We start from the raw sequence: 15,552 nt of genomic DNA, 5'->3' as shown, positions 1-15,552 counted from the left end.
CCGCCAGCCAGCGCCGGGAAGGAAGGGACTTGGAGGCGGGACCCGGAGGCGGAGGCCGGGGGCGGGGCGTGCGGCCGGGGCTGGCGCTCAAGTTTCCTGCGGACCCGCCCCCGCCCGGCCACGCCCCCAGACTTGGCCCCGCCCACCAAGCCCGCTCGGGTCGCGCCCCTGTCCCTAGCCACGCCTCTTGCTGGGTGCCGGGCCTCGGAGCCGTCCCGGCCCGGTCCGTCCCTGCGCTTTAGCGCGCTCTCCGCCCAGCCTAGGCCCTGACCCGGCCCCAGGCCTGGTGGATTTCGGGGCAGGAGCGGAGCTGAGCACCGGTTCCGCTTCCGTAACCCTTGGCCTCCGGCCTGCGGGTGTGGGAGAGGCGGGGAGGCGGCACCGGGAGGGACGAGCTCGGCGCCCACTCCCCCGCCTCCCCGGTCCTCTGCAGGAAGTGTGGCCCAGAAAGGGAAGAGGCCGGATTCGGCCCAGGCCGCCTCCCGGCGCCCTCTGGCACCCTCGCCGCCAGGCCCCTGAGCTGTTACCACCAGCCTTCCCGCGCCTCTTTCTGGGAAGGAGCTGAGGACCCGGAGAGGGGACACCTGAGTTCCAGTTCTGGTCGCCTTTGTCGGTTCTGGGTGATTTGGGCGAGTCCCCGAGACTCCGGAGGGCTTGGTTTCCCCGTCTCTAAAATGGACGGGAGGAGGAGCAGGCTTCTTCTGGTCCTTCCCTCCCCGACATGCTGTGGGTCTTCCGCCTCTGCTGGGGAAGGGGTTTGGTGGACATCTGGGTCCCAGGGACAGGCGGCCTGGGAGTCAGGGAGAGAGACAGACCTGTGTTTCCTGCGGACTTCCTCTGTCCCCCTTCTAAGGCACCTGCACAGAGGGAAGGAATAAGGGACTGTGCTTCCCAGAGCCTCTCACCCCAGTAGCTCCGGAAAATCTGGGCCCTGGGAAAAGCAAACACATACCCACGCCCACCACTACCACCACCGCCCACCCCAAACATCCCCAAAGAAAGGTAACCACAGAAACAGCCCTGAATGTGGAGCTGGGCGTTAGTGTTAGGCTGAGACAGACTGTCTTTCTGGCGTCTCCAGGGGAAAGCTCAAATCCTCCTGCAAAGCCTCCTCCACAAAAACACCGGGAGTGAACTCCCACTCCACGGGAGGCTGCAGAGAGGAATGTTGGTGGGCGGCTGGGTGGGAAGAGAGGGGCCAGCAGGCCAGGTGGTCTGAGAGCCCAGACCCCTCTCTCAGCAAGCAAATGGCAAAACCAGCCCTACAGGGAGTTAGTCTCCTAGGCAGCCCCGCTGTGGGGATTAAATACAATAATGACAGTGAGAGTCAGCCGTCTGGGGCTGTGGTGAGGTCACACGGAATGGCTCTGGTACCCAGGGGCAGCATCTCTCCTCCGCAGACCAGGGGCCAGGGGCACTGAGCAGCCTTCCTCTGTCTGTCGGCACAGAGGGTAGGGCTGTAGGTGAGAACCACCACGCCCCCCTCCCCCACCAAGTCAAGCCCAGGCCTGTCAGCAGGGTGACCACAGATACTGGGTTCAGTGGCGTAGGTCATATTCTGCTGTGGTCACACGTAAGACCCACTTCTCACTCGGGCTGTGCTTTGGCATCAGGTCGGGGGACACGGGGAAGGCTCCTCACGGGCAATCAGGGATTCCAGCCCCTTCCGTCTCGAGATTCCGCCAACATCTCTTCCATTTCGAGATTCTTCTTTCAGGGCTTCCAAGGAACTGCTGCCCCTTGACTTCCAGCCAGCAACAAGGGAAGAGATCGTGCTGGTGGCGGGGGGGTGGGGATGGTATTGGGGGTAAGGGGGGGGTTCAGGGTCATCGGGAGCCAGGCCTAGAGGAGGCACACATAACATGGGTCCACATTCAGGGACCAGAATTAGTCACACTGGGCTTTCTGGCTGCCAGGGGTCATGGAGAACCCCATGGAGTGGGTGAGCATGTCGCCATGTCTCTACCTCTGTTTCAGAGCATCTAAAGGAGGAGTGTCTCCCTCAGGTGAGAGACAAGCTGACCTCTTCCTTTCATTCTCGCGGGCCATGCGGTAGTGACTCAGTAGGTACTTCTGAATTTAATAAACTAGAGCAAAGCAACGAGCCAACTCGGGATATGGTGCCCTGTGAGTGTCCTGGGCTGCCTTAAGGAAGTACCCCAGGCTGGCTGGCTCAAACCAAGACGTTTATTGTCTCAGAGTTCTGGAGGCTGGGAGGTCCAAGATCTTTGTGTCAGCAAGGTTTGTTCCTTCTGAGGGACCTGAGGGGGAATCTGTCCCAGGCCTCTCCCCTGATTTCCGTCAAGGGCTTCTTGGCTTACAGATGGCCGTCTTCTCCCTATGTCTTCCTGTCATCGTTCCTCTGTGTGTGTCTGCCTCCGGGTCCAAATTCCCCCCCTTGTGGAAGAACACCAGTCATACTGGATTAGAGCCCGTTCTAATGAGCTTGACCATGGGCAAAGACGCTGTTTCCAAGCAGGGTCATGTTCACAGGTACCAGAGATTAGGACTTCAACATCTTTATGGGGGAACAATTCAACATGTAAGAGATGGCCTGCTCTATATACAATTTGTCTTCCATACCATGGCTATAAACAATTGAAGTCAGGAATGAGCCTCATTAGTAGTAATAATAACTGACTTAGGGCACCTGGGTGGCTTAGTCGGTTAAGCATCTGCCTTCCTCGAAGGTCATGATCCCAGGGTCCTGGGATCAAGTTCCTCATTGGGCTCCCTGCTCCATGGGGATTCTGCTTCTCCTCTCCCTCTGCCTGCTGCTCCCCGTGCTTATGCACTCTCACTCTCTCTCTCTCAAAATAAATAAACAAAATCTTTAAAAATAATAATGATAATCCTATCTAAGGAGGTCCTTTCCAATAACCAGGCTTCTAGCCCACAGACCCCTGCTTCTGAAAGCTTGAAGAGGTGACGGTCCACTGATCTCCAGGTCCTCTTTTGACTCTGGTCCTCTGTGTCATTGTAACTGCAGAGGGGAGAAGTGTGGCTGCTGGGAATGGAGTGGACCATGCTCCCTTGGGCTAGAGACAGCCCTCTGACTGCCCACCCTGCCCGACCCCGGAAGTGCAACCCGGAGGACACAGTCGGAGAACTTGCTGGCGGTGCCAATAGCAAGACTTGCTGGGATGGCTGGATCCTGCCCGGGGTCAGCGTGGATCAGAGGTGGGGAAATGGGAGGGCGAGGCCACCTTGCCTCTCCCTGAGGTCCACCGGTGCTCATGAAGGACCCTGAGGCAGATGCTGTGACCCGTGGCTTACCTAGGGAGCGTGACTCAGAGGCACATTCACATGGGTCTCCCTTCGCCCTTGCAAGTGCCCAGGTATCAAGATAAACTAGAGTCTCCCTTCGCCTGGAGATTCTCCCCTGCTATGGACTGAGCTGTGCCCCTGTGGAAGTCGTACACTGAAGCCCCAGCACACCTGCCTGTATTTGGAGAGGGGGCTTTTAGGAAGTAATTAAGATTAATGAGGTCATAAGGATGGGCTCCTCATCCAAGAGGATTGGTGCCTTACAAGAAGAGGAAGAGGGAATGAGATCTCTCTGGCTCTCCGCAGAGGCCGTGTGAAGACACGGCAAGAAGGCTGCCAAGTGCAAGCCAGGGAAGGAGCCCTCAACAGATTCTGAATCCGCCAACACCTTGGTCTTGGACTTCCAGCCTCCAGAGCTGTGAGAGAGAAATGTCAGGCCTCTCGGTCTCAGGATATTGTTATGGCCACACAAGCTAAGACAGACCAACATATCTTCTCATCTTCTGTTTCCCACTCTGCCTGCCCAGCTGTCCCCCCTGAGTCTCAAAGCTGGGCCCCGGGACCCGGTCGTCAGGACCTGGAGCTCTCAGGAGAGCTTGTTTTATTCCTTGAGCAGTGCATCACCCACTTGCCCCTGCTTCCCGAGGAACAGGGGAAGGGTGTGGAGAGGAGCCTGGCTCTCCGGTGAGGGCTCAGGGGCTGGGCCATCTCTCGGAGTCCCCTAATGCATGCCCACTGAGGTGCAGGGGAGAGTGAGCAGGGTTCTGGGGCAGGCAGACCTACAGGCAGGTCTGGATCCCACTGTCACCGGCATGGGGACCTTGGTAGTAACTCCCTTCTTCCTTCCCTCCCCCCTCTTCCCTCCTTCCCCCTTAGTAGGTCCAGAACCTTCTCTTCAGCCATCCCAGTTGAACCCTAATCCAGGGTTCCGATTTCCTAATTTATAAAACGTGGATATTCATGTCTCCCTTGGACTTAAAAAGGCAATGCATGAAAAGGGCCTGCGGCACGGTAGATACTTGAGAAGACATTACCTTCAGCATCATCAGCAGCTCATCAAAGGCTGACCGACTCAGTACAAATGTATAGGAGAGCATCCCACGGAATCTTGGGAGGCCCGGGTTCTAGCCCCAGTTCTGGTACATTCTAGCTGTGTCACCTGAACAAGACCCCCTAACCTCTGGGAGCTTTATTCCTCAGGACAGCGCTCCCCACAGGTGACCAGGGCAGGGGAGAGGGCCAGATGCAGCAAGGATTTGGAAAGTGACCCAAGACCCTGTCGAAGCACCTGCTGGGGACTTGGAGCTGCGATCTTGAAGTCACGGCTGCACAAGGCGTGCTCACCGTGCATAGGAATGGAGCCCCGGGACAGGTGTACCTTGCTGGTTGGCACAGCTGGATTCAAGGGGGCCTGTGTCCGTGTCCCGCACGATGACCTGGGGTAGGCAGGGCGCACCCAGCAGTAGCCTGCCAGGCCCCCCATATGTCCAGCCAAGCCTCCAGCCCGGGAAGCCGCACACCCGGCCCGACATCCTTTGCATGCTGGTGAACCATGAGGGAAGCAGCCAAGAGTCTGTTTGGCGGCACCATACTCCGGCTCAAGCACAAAACCCAAAGCCAAACACAAACAGCGGCTCTGACCGCTGTTCCCAACCTGTCTGAACCGGAAAAGGCCCCTTGCCTTTCCAGCTCAGCTCCGGATGGGTTCTCTTCTGGAGAAATGGAGCTCCTGACGCCTGAGAACTTGGTACATGTTCTGAGCAGGATAGCAGGTGACTCTCTGCCCAGAACAGTTCGGCGGCTGATGTGGAATGGAAGTAACACCCCCACGGCGCTGCTTATCTCTCGTTTCACCTTCTAGCCGACTGTCCACATCCCAGCAGAAAGGAAATGTGACCCACATACGCAGACACATTCTTAAGTGTAAAAAGACACAGGCGAAATTAATTTGAATGATATATTTTTTAAATTCAACATAGAGGAAATATTATTACTTCAACATGCAATCACTCCAAAACCTATGAATCAGATATTTTGCATTCTTTTTTTTCATATTAAGTCTTTGACATTCAGTGTGTGTTCTATATTTATCACACATCTCAGCACCATTCAAGGGCTTAATAGCCATAGGCGACCAGCGGCTGTCATTTAGATGCAAGGGATCCCCACTTTCGCATACGTTGGAATCCCCTGAAGAGCTTGCAAGGACACACATCGCTAAGCTCCACCCCCAGAGTTAATGATCCACAAAGTCTAGGGTCTCGCCTGAGAATTTGCATTTCTAACAAATTACCAGGTGATGATGACGCTGCGGGTCAGGAGTCCACACTTTGAGAACCACTGGCCTAGGCAGTCTTCTGAAACAGCAGAAGTGCGCTTTATAATATACAGCTGGCAAAGCTGTATCGTTACAACAAAGCTGCAGTAATCAAGAGAGTGTGGTTCTGGCATAAGGACGCGTACACAGATGAACGGAGCAAAATTGAAATCCAGAAATAAGCCCTTCCATTTGTAACCGATTACTTTTTGACAAGGGTGCCAAAACAATTCAGTGGGAGAAAGAACAGTCTTTCCAACAAGTGATGTTGGAACCACAGGATGGGCACAGACGGTCGGTCACCTGTAGAAGAATGAAGTTGGGCCCCTACCTCACACCATATACAAAAGTTTAACTCCAAATGGATCAAAGACCTGAACGTCAGAGCTAAAGCAATAAAACCTTAAAAGAAAACACAAGTGTAAATCTTTGGGACCTTGGATCGGACGATGGCTCCTTAGGTATGACAGCAAACGTACAAGCAATCAAAGGAAAAGTTGGCAAAGCTTAAAACTCTGGGGCTTCAAAGGGCACCATCAGGAAAATGAAAAGACAACCCCCAGAAGGGGAGAAAATATTTGCAAACTGTGTATCTAATAAGGAGTCTCTATGGCATATAAATTGAAGTCTCACAGCTCAACAATAAAAAGACGAACGACCCAACTTAAAAATGGGAAGGAATTTGTTCTGGGTGGACATCTGTCTAAGGACAATACATGTACAGGGCCAAAAAGCACATGGAAAGACCAACATTATTAGTTATCAGGGAAATACAAAGTAAAACCTCTATGAGATTCCTTGACACACACGAGCATTTTTATAATCAAAAAGAGGAACAGTAAGTGTGGGTGAGGACCGGAGAAGCTGGAACCCACCCACGTTCTTTGCCGGTGGTAATACAAAATGGTGTGTTAGCTGTTGAGGCCAGTCTGGCAGTTCTTCCAATATACATCCACCCCAAAACTTGGGTCTGATGTTGATCGCAGCACTCTTCATAATTGCTACAAAGTAATGAAGGGGTCATGGGGAAAGAGACATTCCCAGGCATTGAGCTGAGAGTGTAAATGGCAACAGTCTCTCAGGAGAATGGTTTGCCAATATCTGGCAAAGTTGGAGAGACAGATACCCCCACCCCAGCGATTGTCCCTCCAGTTACCCACCCCGAGAAAACCTCTGTGCATACATAAGCCGAAAAGCCATGTGGAGACAACACGTCCCAATACAGGAGAGAAAATCTGCCTCAGTGTCCTGCATGGGGGGTTGAGGGGGGGAAGGAGTGAAAAAAGCCCCTTATATTCACACGACGGTTTACTATATATGGTAGTAAAATCCATCAACTAGATAGGTCCAAATCAACATGGGAAGATCTTTAAAAAAAAAATCATTGAATTTTTTAAAAAAAGAATGGAAACGGAATGGTATGTTACTGTTAATTTCAGCTATAACAATACAATGTACATTTGTGTAAATGTATGCAAACATAGCAAAAGCACCAACGTGGGCTGAAAGACAGAGCCGGGATTGCTGAAAGTGATTGAGTGATTGCTTCTGGGACCGCACGAGATGGGAAAGAGAGTACAGTGCTAATCGGCTGTACCTGACGGGCGTTATTTCTAAAAATATGAAGCCAATCTGTTCTGATAGCAACTCTGTTGCAGAAATGTATGTGTCTGATATATATGTGTCTCTAAATTTATCTGTGTTTTACAATATTTCTCGTAAAAAAAATAAAAAAGTAACACGAACAGTATCCCTCGTCCCTCGTTTCATCTGTTGGATTCTAATTTATGGCCATGCCCAGCGCTCGTAAAACGGCAGACTGCCGGGAACCCCAACCTTTGGGGACGCAGCACTCAGACCAAGTGGAGAAAACGGCTCTTGCCACGGAGAAGGTTGTTAGGCAGACCAGGTCCTGAATTCAGCCTTCGCTGGTCAAATGAGGCAGACACATGGGAACCAGTGAGCCATCCTCAGAGCAGAGAAATGCCCGTAGCTCAGAAGGATGTTAAATTTCACATTTTTGGAGAAGCATCAGTGGCGTCACCGTGAAGCTCAAAATAAGGAAGGGCCAGGACACAGGACTTTGGCCATTGCCAAAGTCAGCGTGTGTAAAGACAGCCCACCAAGGGTCAGCTCGAGAGACGGGTAGAGAAAGCGTCTGATGCCACAGCTTCCTGGGCAGGAGGGGACCCTGTGCAGAGGGGCAGGCAGGACCCACAGAGCCGGGCATCTGCCCCATCAGTGGTCTTCCAAGGTCTTCCAAGCAGGTGCAGGCTGCTCCCACACAGCCATGAAACCCCTGAGGACACGGTGTCACCACTGCTGTGACACACTTCCTAGGTTCCCCTTCGGAGCCGGGACACGCATCCCTCCACTCCCGGGAGTGGCTGCTCTTGACTCTTGGCTGATTCCTCCCTGGAAATTGCCTTTGAGTGAAAAGAGCTGCCTTCCCTGCTCCCCAGGTTCAGCCCTCATCCGATAACTGGTAACTTGGGCACATAGACCAGGATATCTCTGAAGGTCACCTTGGCCTCAGAGCTCCCCGTGGGGACAGCTGAGGTTCTGGTGAAGCTGCCCTCGCCCTGTGGCCCTTCCCTCCTGCAGAGGTGCGTGTCCACTGGCACTTCCTAATAAACCTCCGGTTTGAAAATCTCATCTCCAAATCTGTTTCCTAGGGAACAATCGAAGATATGGGATGGCTACCGGCAGTCAAGACAATATTACAGTGTGTTTAGGAACCTCTCTTTGAGGCTGCGTGTAATATATCTATAGTCACTTCTGCATTAGAATCAGCTGCAAATCATAAAGGCCCCCAAAATATTGGCTTCAGTGAGATAAGCATTTAGTTCTTTCTCATTGAAGAGCAGCCCGGAGCAGAACTATTCTACAGGACAAAACGCAGGAAGGCGGTACCTGAGGTAGCTGCACAGAGGGTCGTGGGAGCAGGGCTGGAAAGCGGAGGGCTGCAGAATGCTGTGGGGAGTGACAGAAATACATCTTAACTGGGATGGTGCACCGGCATACATTTGTAGAGCCCCAAAGAACGATACACTTAAAAGGGGTGTATTTTAAGTAAATTATAACTCAATAAAGTTGATTTAAAAAAATTCTTTTAAGTAGTCCAGAGACAGGAAGTCTGGGATTAAAATGATCCCAGATAGGGGTGCCTGGGTGGCTCAGTCAGTGGGCAGGGCCTTCTGTCTTCAGATCAGGTCATGATCTCAGGGTCCTGGGATGGAGCCCCTCATGGTCCTCTCTGCTCCGCAGGGAGTCTGCTTTCCCCCTCCACACTCAGCCTGCCTCGCTGCCTACTTGTGATCTCTCTCTCTGTCAAATAAATAAAATTTTTTTAAAAAATGGTCCCAGATAACAGAACACAGTCTTCTTTTATTGTGTTTCTCCTCCTTCCATGATCTTTGGTCTCAAGGGCACCTCATGGCTCAGAATGACTGCAGAAGTTCCAGCCTCTATATCCCTGTCTAGGCAGAAGGAAGAAGGAAAGGGAAGGGGGCCATGCCCTCCTCCTAAAGAGAAGGCAGGTGCCACACAGGGCTTCTGCTCACATCTCCGGTGGCCAGAACTTAGTCATATGGCCACACCTTTCAATAAGGAAGCTGGAAATGGGGCCTTTGCACTCCAGATAAATGGGGTCTTAAAGGGCCTTTGCAGTTCCAAATAAATTGCAGATCCTGCTATTAAGGGGCCGGAAGAGAACCACTGTGGGGCCGATTTTCACAATATCTTAGATTTCTATGATGAAGTTATTGATTGATATTTTTTTTCCTTTTTTTTTTTTTTTTGCATGCTTAAAAGGGAAAGGATCAAGCTAGAAAACTGACCATGTGGAGGTCTTGGGGCTGTCCCGGCAAAGGTGCACGATCCAAATGTCCTCACAGATCTGTATCTGTACCACGGAGACAGGTTTAGGATCTGCAAAGATCAAACATCCAAAGGAAAAATCACTTAGTAAATCACTTTATTTTCTTAGTAAACTCATGGTTTCCTAGGGCTGGAGTCAGGGATGAGTACTATGTGAGATTATCTGCTAAAGGGGATGGGTTTCTTCTTGGGGTGACGAACAAATTCTGAAATTGGTCATGGTGTTGGTTGCACAGCTCTGTGAACATACAGAAACCATTGAGTTGTGCACTTAAATGGGTAAACTGCATACTGTGTGGATTATATCTCAATAAAGCTGTTTCAAAAACAACAAAAGATTTCATTTTCCTGTATCTTCTTGGTGGTCACCTGAAGAGCATTCCTGCCTCCAGGCCTTTGCACATGCCACGCTCTCTGCCCAAGGCTCTCCCCACCCCTCCTCCACCTAGAAACACATTTAGCCTTGAAAAGTGCCTCAGGAGTCCTGAACCACAGCATAGCCCCAGGCTGAAGGGAAGTGTGCACCCTCTGTACACTTACCACAATTCGTCCCATTTCTGAACCCAAGTGGGAAGCGAGCTCTACACTCCACTCTATGTGGAAACCCCAAGTCGCCCAGTGTGTACACAGGCCTTGGCCCCGGTCACATCTGTCCAGGGCACAAGAAGATCCCATCGACCGTGACTTTGAGTAGATTGGACACACTTGTTCCCATTGCTCGATAATGCAGGTTCGTACAAGAAACAACAGGCTGTCTCTGTTTAGTTTTTGATATTTTGTTCATCAGGGATTTTTTTTACATCAGTTTTGAGTTTTAAAAACATGACATTAAAATTGAATTGTCTTGAGGACTGAGCTTTTGGTGCCCGTTTACATCATGGGTAAGGTGAGGGCCTCACTCTTCTCGCCCTGATCCTTGCTTCACAGAAGCCTTCTGTCTGCTTGTCCTGCTTCTCTGGAAGTCTGTCCCACAGCTGTCACAAACTCACTATCGGCCTGTCTCTGCCACCAAACTGTGAGTTCCCTGGGGGCAGGACTTTTCTTATATATTCCTGGACAGCCTGGACGGAAGCAGGCTGTCACCAAGTGGCTGAATTCACGAACTAGGGACGCAGTATGGGTCTCCCTGTCGGCCCACCCCACCTCCTGGAAAGCAAAACAAAGAAATAACCCAAGTTCTTTTTATCTCCCTGGGAAAGCTGCTTGGAGCCTCAGAGGCTTGGTGGGCCAGGCTTTTATCTTCAGGCCTAACCCAGGCTGGCTGAGCAGCACTGTGTTTGGGGCTTGGGGAAAAGACAGCCCCTTTTAGGCCCAGGGTCCCTGCATTCAGACCGGGTGCTGGCAGAACCCCCGGCTTTGACATACTAGCAGGACTGTCTCAGCCGAGTCTTGGGCAGATGGTCTAGAGGCTCACAGGAGGTGGCTCCGGGGAGTCTGGGCCTGGAATATTCTACCCACATCACTTACAGGTGGAGGAGGGCGAGAGGAACCAGGTCCCTCTCCGAGCCAGCGACAGTTCCCGCTGGATACCAGGGCTCTGGCCGCACCCAAGCCACAGTGGGTCCTCCTCACTCGGTGCTATCCCTCCTTCTGTTCCTTTGCCCCAAAGCCCAGGGCAGAAGCTTTCTCCCCATCACTGTCCCCCAGGAGGGGTAGGCAAGACACCAGCAAGACAAGGAACTCGAAAGCTTTGCAGGCAGTAAAGCCCCTTGTTTTGTTTCTCTTTTCAGGGCTGCGGACTACCAGTGTGCTGGGTCCACTGGAAGGGTGCCAGGGTCTGCTCGGGGTGGATGGGGGAGGGGGGTTCTGCTGGCTCAGATTCAGGGGCTGTTCTGGTTCTTCTACCACCTTCTCAGGATACCCCAGAGGTCCTGGTTTGTCAGAGGATGCCCCAGCTCAGAGGGAGCAGCCCCGGGGCCCGAGTGCCCCAGCCCAGAGCACCGACAAGGGAAGGCCAGCAGCTGTCTGCACCAGAGTCAGGGGAGGCCTGGCGTCTCCCTGCCCCGGCAGGCCTGCTCTCCAGATAGGACTCCCCGTCAGAGCTCTACATCCAGGGAAGCCTGTACATGGGTAGGAACCCTCCCAGTGGATTGGCACCCAAGACCTGTCTTCTAAGCTCAGTAAAGACAGGAGGGCATCGCAGACGTTTCCAGCTCTGGATCCCTCCCGGAGCCACACCAGTCTTCCTTGCTCAGAGCCCACCAGAAGCTGGTTAGAGTGGAGTCGGCTGAGAACGCAGGACCCCCCCACAGGCCGGAAGGCCTGCAGAGCCAGAAAACGGGCCTCCTCTCTCCCTTGCTCCCCTGAGGGCCAGTCTGCACAGGCCCACCCTGGGGTTCTTTCCTCCTGGCACTCGCCAGCCTCACCTGCAGCTCCGGGCCAGAGAGCGGCCCCCACATTACCTACTTATCAAGCCCCTTTCACCCTTCAGAACTTGTCTCAAGGCTCAATGTCACGTCCCTAAGCACCTTTCCAGCTGCTAGCGCGAGTGGCCCCCAGATGCTCCGGCCTGTGCCTGCAGTTTCTGGGTGGCCCTCAGAGCACTGCGGCTGAGCTCTGCTACCTGGTTCCCTGCCTGTACCCCGGCCCCCCATGCTGAGGGCCGCACGCAGCAGCCCTCGTCCCGGACCCGTGCAGCAGCCCCCAGTGGTGAGTGGGTTGGCTTGTTCACGGCTGGACAGGACCCACGGGGCTGCTGGGCCCACACCTTCCTCGTGTCCCATACCAGCCAGGGGCCAGCGTGACTCAGCACGGGAGGCCGGCTTCCTGCTGAAAGCCCAGCCACTTCCTCCAGCCAGCCAGCCAGCGGGGAGCTCGCGTGTTTCTGAGATGCCAGCCCTGGACCAGGGGTCAGACTTGAGCTTCCTATAAACCATTTGCAGCTGGGTAGCCCTAGGCATGTTGCACAACCTCTCTGAGTCTGGGTTTGCTTATTTCTGGGAAGTAGGGATTGCGGCTCAGAGTTCCACCCAGAGCTGATTCAGGAATTAAGTAACCGTGACCTTTGCCCTGAACATCCTGCCGCTCAGTGCTTAGGGACAGGTGCCTTGGTCTCCCCTACCTCTGCCCGGCAGCTCCTGCTGTGGCCGCTCCAGGCAGTCCCTCCTGCCTCGGTCCCTGAGAACCACCTCCCCACCCCTGGCACCTGGGTCCCCGCAGAAGGGTGTGTAGCTCCCAGCACCTCACACCCCCTCCTTACAAGCCTTAGGTACCCCGTGGTGCCTCTCTGCAGGTCTGTTCCCTTCCTGCTCTGGGAAGGCGCTCCCCAAGTTTCTCTCCTTACAAGAGGGGTGGCCCATTGGAGGCAAAGGAAAAGCATGGACTGTGGGTCATGGACTGAATTCAAGCTCAAATACAAATTTCTGCTTCTGCCACGGGCCCCGAGGCAGAGCCCTCACTCCTGCCCATGCCCAGCTCTGACGGCGCGTGGCCTTCCCTCTTGTGGGTGTGCTGGGCTCGAACGAGTTCCCCTTCAGGAAGTGCCCTATGTCACGGGCAGGCCTGCAAAGGTGAGTGCCACTGGGACAGAATAGTTCACCAAGGTCATGGTCTTGGGGCCAGGTCTTGGGGCCACGAGTGGGCATAGCGTCTGTGGTTGTGGTTTCCAAGCCCCGCATTGGGACACCCAGACTGACAGTGGGGAGAGGTGCTCGTCCTGGAGATTCCGAGTGCTGAGGCTGCTGTGCGGAGCGATATCCTCAGATCTCCGGGGGAAGGGGGTTCTGCCGGGCCGCACATGGAGCCTGCGGGAGCGGCCACACTCTGGTGCCAGGCCCTGCGCGGGGTCCGTGAGCGCCTGCCAGAGGGCACAATGCGGCTTTGTACTCCAGCTGGCATCCGTGCCAGGCCCCGACAAGGCAAGCCCATCACAGGCCTCAGCTCCCTGCACCCTAATGGCAGAGAGGCCTGGAGCATGGCAGGGCACCCCTGAGCGCCGCCCCGTGCAGCCCAGCTCCCACCCTGGTTCCAAGAGTTTCTGAGGCGTGGGAGTCCCAGGACCTCCCGGGGGAAAGCAGGGGTGGTATCTTCTCTCTCCAAGCTCGCCCTTCTCCCCGGAATGCTGGAGCGCCTCCTGCTTCCGTGCTTTGAGGCCTGGGTCCTGAAGCCAAGCCTGGGTCCCTGCCTTCGCTGCTGGGTGAGCCGGAAGCCTCTGCCCCAGAGTCCCAGGGGCCCAGGGCCACCTTTCAGTCCGCACCACCTCTATGCTGTGACACCGGGCTCTGGCCAAGTGCAGCCGGGGCAGGAGCTGCTCTTACTCCCCTCCGTGCCCCCAGCTTATTGTTAGGGCCCTGACAACGAACAGCTGAATGACACGGAACAGGAAATAAAGGTACAACCTAGTCTGATATGGAAACTATGATTTTTTTTTCCCCCTATTCATTTTCTTTGTTGCATAAGAAGAATCCAACCCATTTCGGGGCTGAATTCACCTCCCAGGAGAACATGCAAATATTTCCCCTTATATCCAGAAAGTGTCTGGAAGTTAATCCATCCTGGCCTTAGCAGAGAGGGGACCAAGGCCCCCCGGAATCTGATGTGAAGGACCTCAGGGTGGAGAGATCAAGAAGACAAGGGGGAGGGCCAGAGGGTAGCCGCCCAGGCGGGGAGCTGCTCCGGCCGAAGGGGCCCCTCCATTCTGGAAGGGTGAGTGGGGATGAGGGGCTCTTGTCGGGGGAGGGCTGGGCTGCGAGTGGCCTTGAGATTGGGGTCCGGGGCTGGGTGTGAAGGACGAATCTCTCCCCACAGGCTGACGCTTACGTGCCTGGAACTGAAGTGCCGGCAGCATCAACCAGCCGGCGGGGCTGCGGGGCCACCGGGCTCAGGCTGGGGACAGGCCTCCGAGCTGGGTGGTGCTTGGTGACCCCTCATGACAGTTGAGGTAGTGGGGGAGGGGTGTGATGCAGAGAGGCAACGTGGCGGCCCTCAGAGGACAGCCCAAGGCTCCATTGGCTTCAAGGCCACAGCTGGGACATTCCCCCGCTTTTCCCTGCCTTTCCTAGCTCTTCTGCGAAACCCGTTTCAGGGCCGGAGGACCCCCTCTCCCTGGGACGAGCCGGGTAAGAAGGCACAGGGAGAAGGCCATGGAGCTGTCCCTGCACTCAGGTGGGCTCCTCGCCACGGCTCCATCCCTGTCAGAGGTGACCAGGGACGCAGGTCATCCCTCCCCTCCATGGGACAGATTTGGGCCCGGCACCCCGCCTGGGACAGTGTACAAAGCAGAGGTGACTTGGACTCCTTGCTCACAGTATTGGTCCCAAACCCGCTGTGTCTAGGAAAATCTCCTCGGTTCCGTCCACTCACAGAATTCTCTGGGTCCCAGACATGTGGGTTTTCCCCAGGCCAGGGGTGTGGTGAGGGGTGGAGCTCCCCCTCTCCAGGGACACCACCCTCCCAGGGCCTCCACACCTTCCCCAATCTGGAACTCTCTGAACCCTGCCTTCGGGGTTCTTACGGAAGCTTCATTAGAGAGGCCAGACTGGTTAGGTTACTGGCCATTACTGAGCTCAGTCTCCAGCCCCGCTCTCCGCCCAGGAGTCAGGAGTTGGGACTGAAAGTTCTAAGCCTCTAATCACAGGCTGGTTTCCCTGGCAACCAGCCCCCACCCTCAGGGGCTTACCAAAAGTCACCTCAATAAGGTGAACTCAGGTGTGGTTGCAAAGAAGCATAGTCTCTCTTATCACTTAGGAAATCCCAAGGGCTCAGGAGCCCTGTGCCAGGAAGTGGGGGGGTGGGCAGGAGAAATGAAGACCAAATATATATTTCTTATTATAAAGCACAATATCAGGATGCCCGTGTGGCTCAGTTGGTTAAGCGTCTGCCTTCGGCTGAGGTCATGATCCCAGGGTGCTGGGATCGAGGCCTGCATCAGGCTCCGTGGTGAGAGGGGGTCTGCTTCTCCCCTACCCCTCCTCCTTGCTTGGGATCACTCGCTCGCTCGCTCTCTCAAATAAATAAATAAAATCCTTTAAAAAAAAATCATAGTATCACAGGCTGCCACAACAAAATACCACAAAGTGGGTAATTTAAACAGCAGACACTTATTTCTCACAGTTTGGGGGCTAGAAGACCAAGATCAAGTTGGTGGCAGA

This window comes from Mustela nigripes, chromosome 7, assembly GCF_022355385.1.
Source record: "Mustela nigripes isolate SB6536 chromosome 7, MUSNIG.SB6536, whole genome shotgun sequence".
In the NCBI taxonomy this organism is placed as follows: Eukaryota; Metazoa; Chordata; class Mammalia; order Carnivora; family Mustelidae; genus Mustela; species Mustela nigripes.
Note: the sequence above shows the minus strand (reverse complement) of the source record.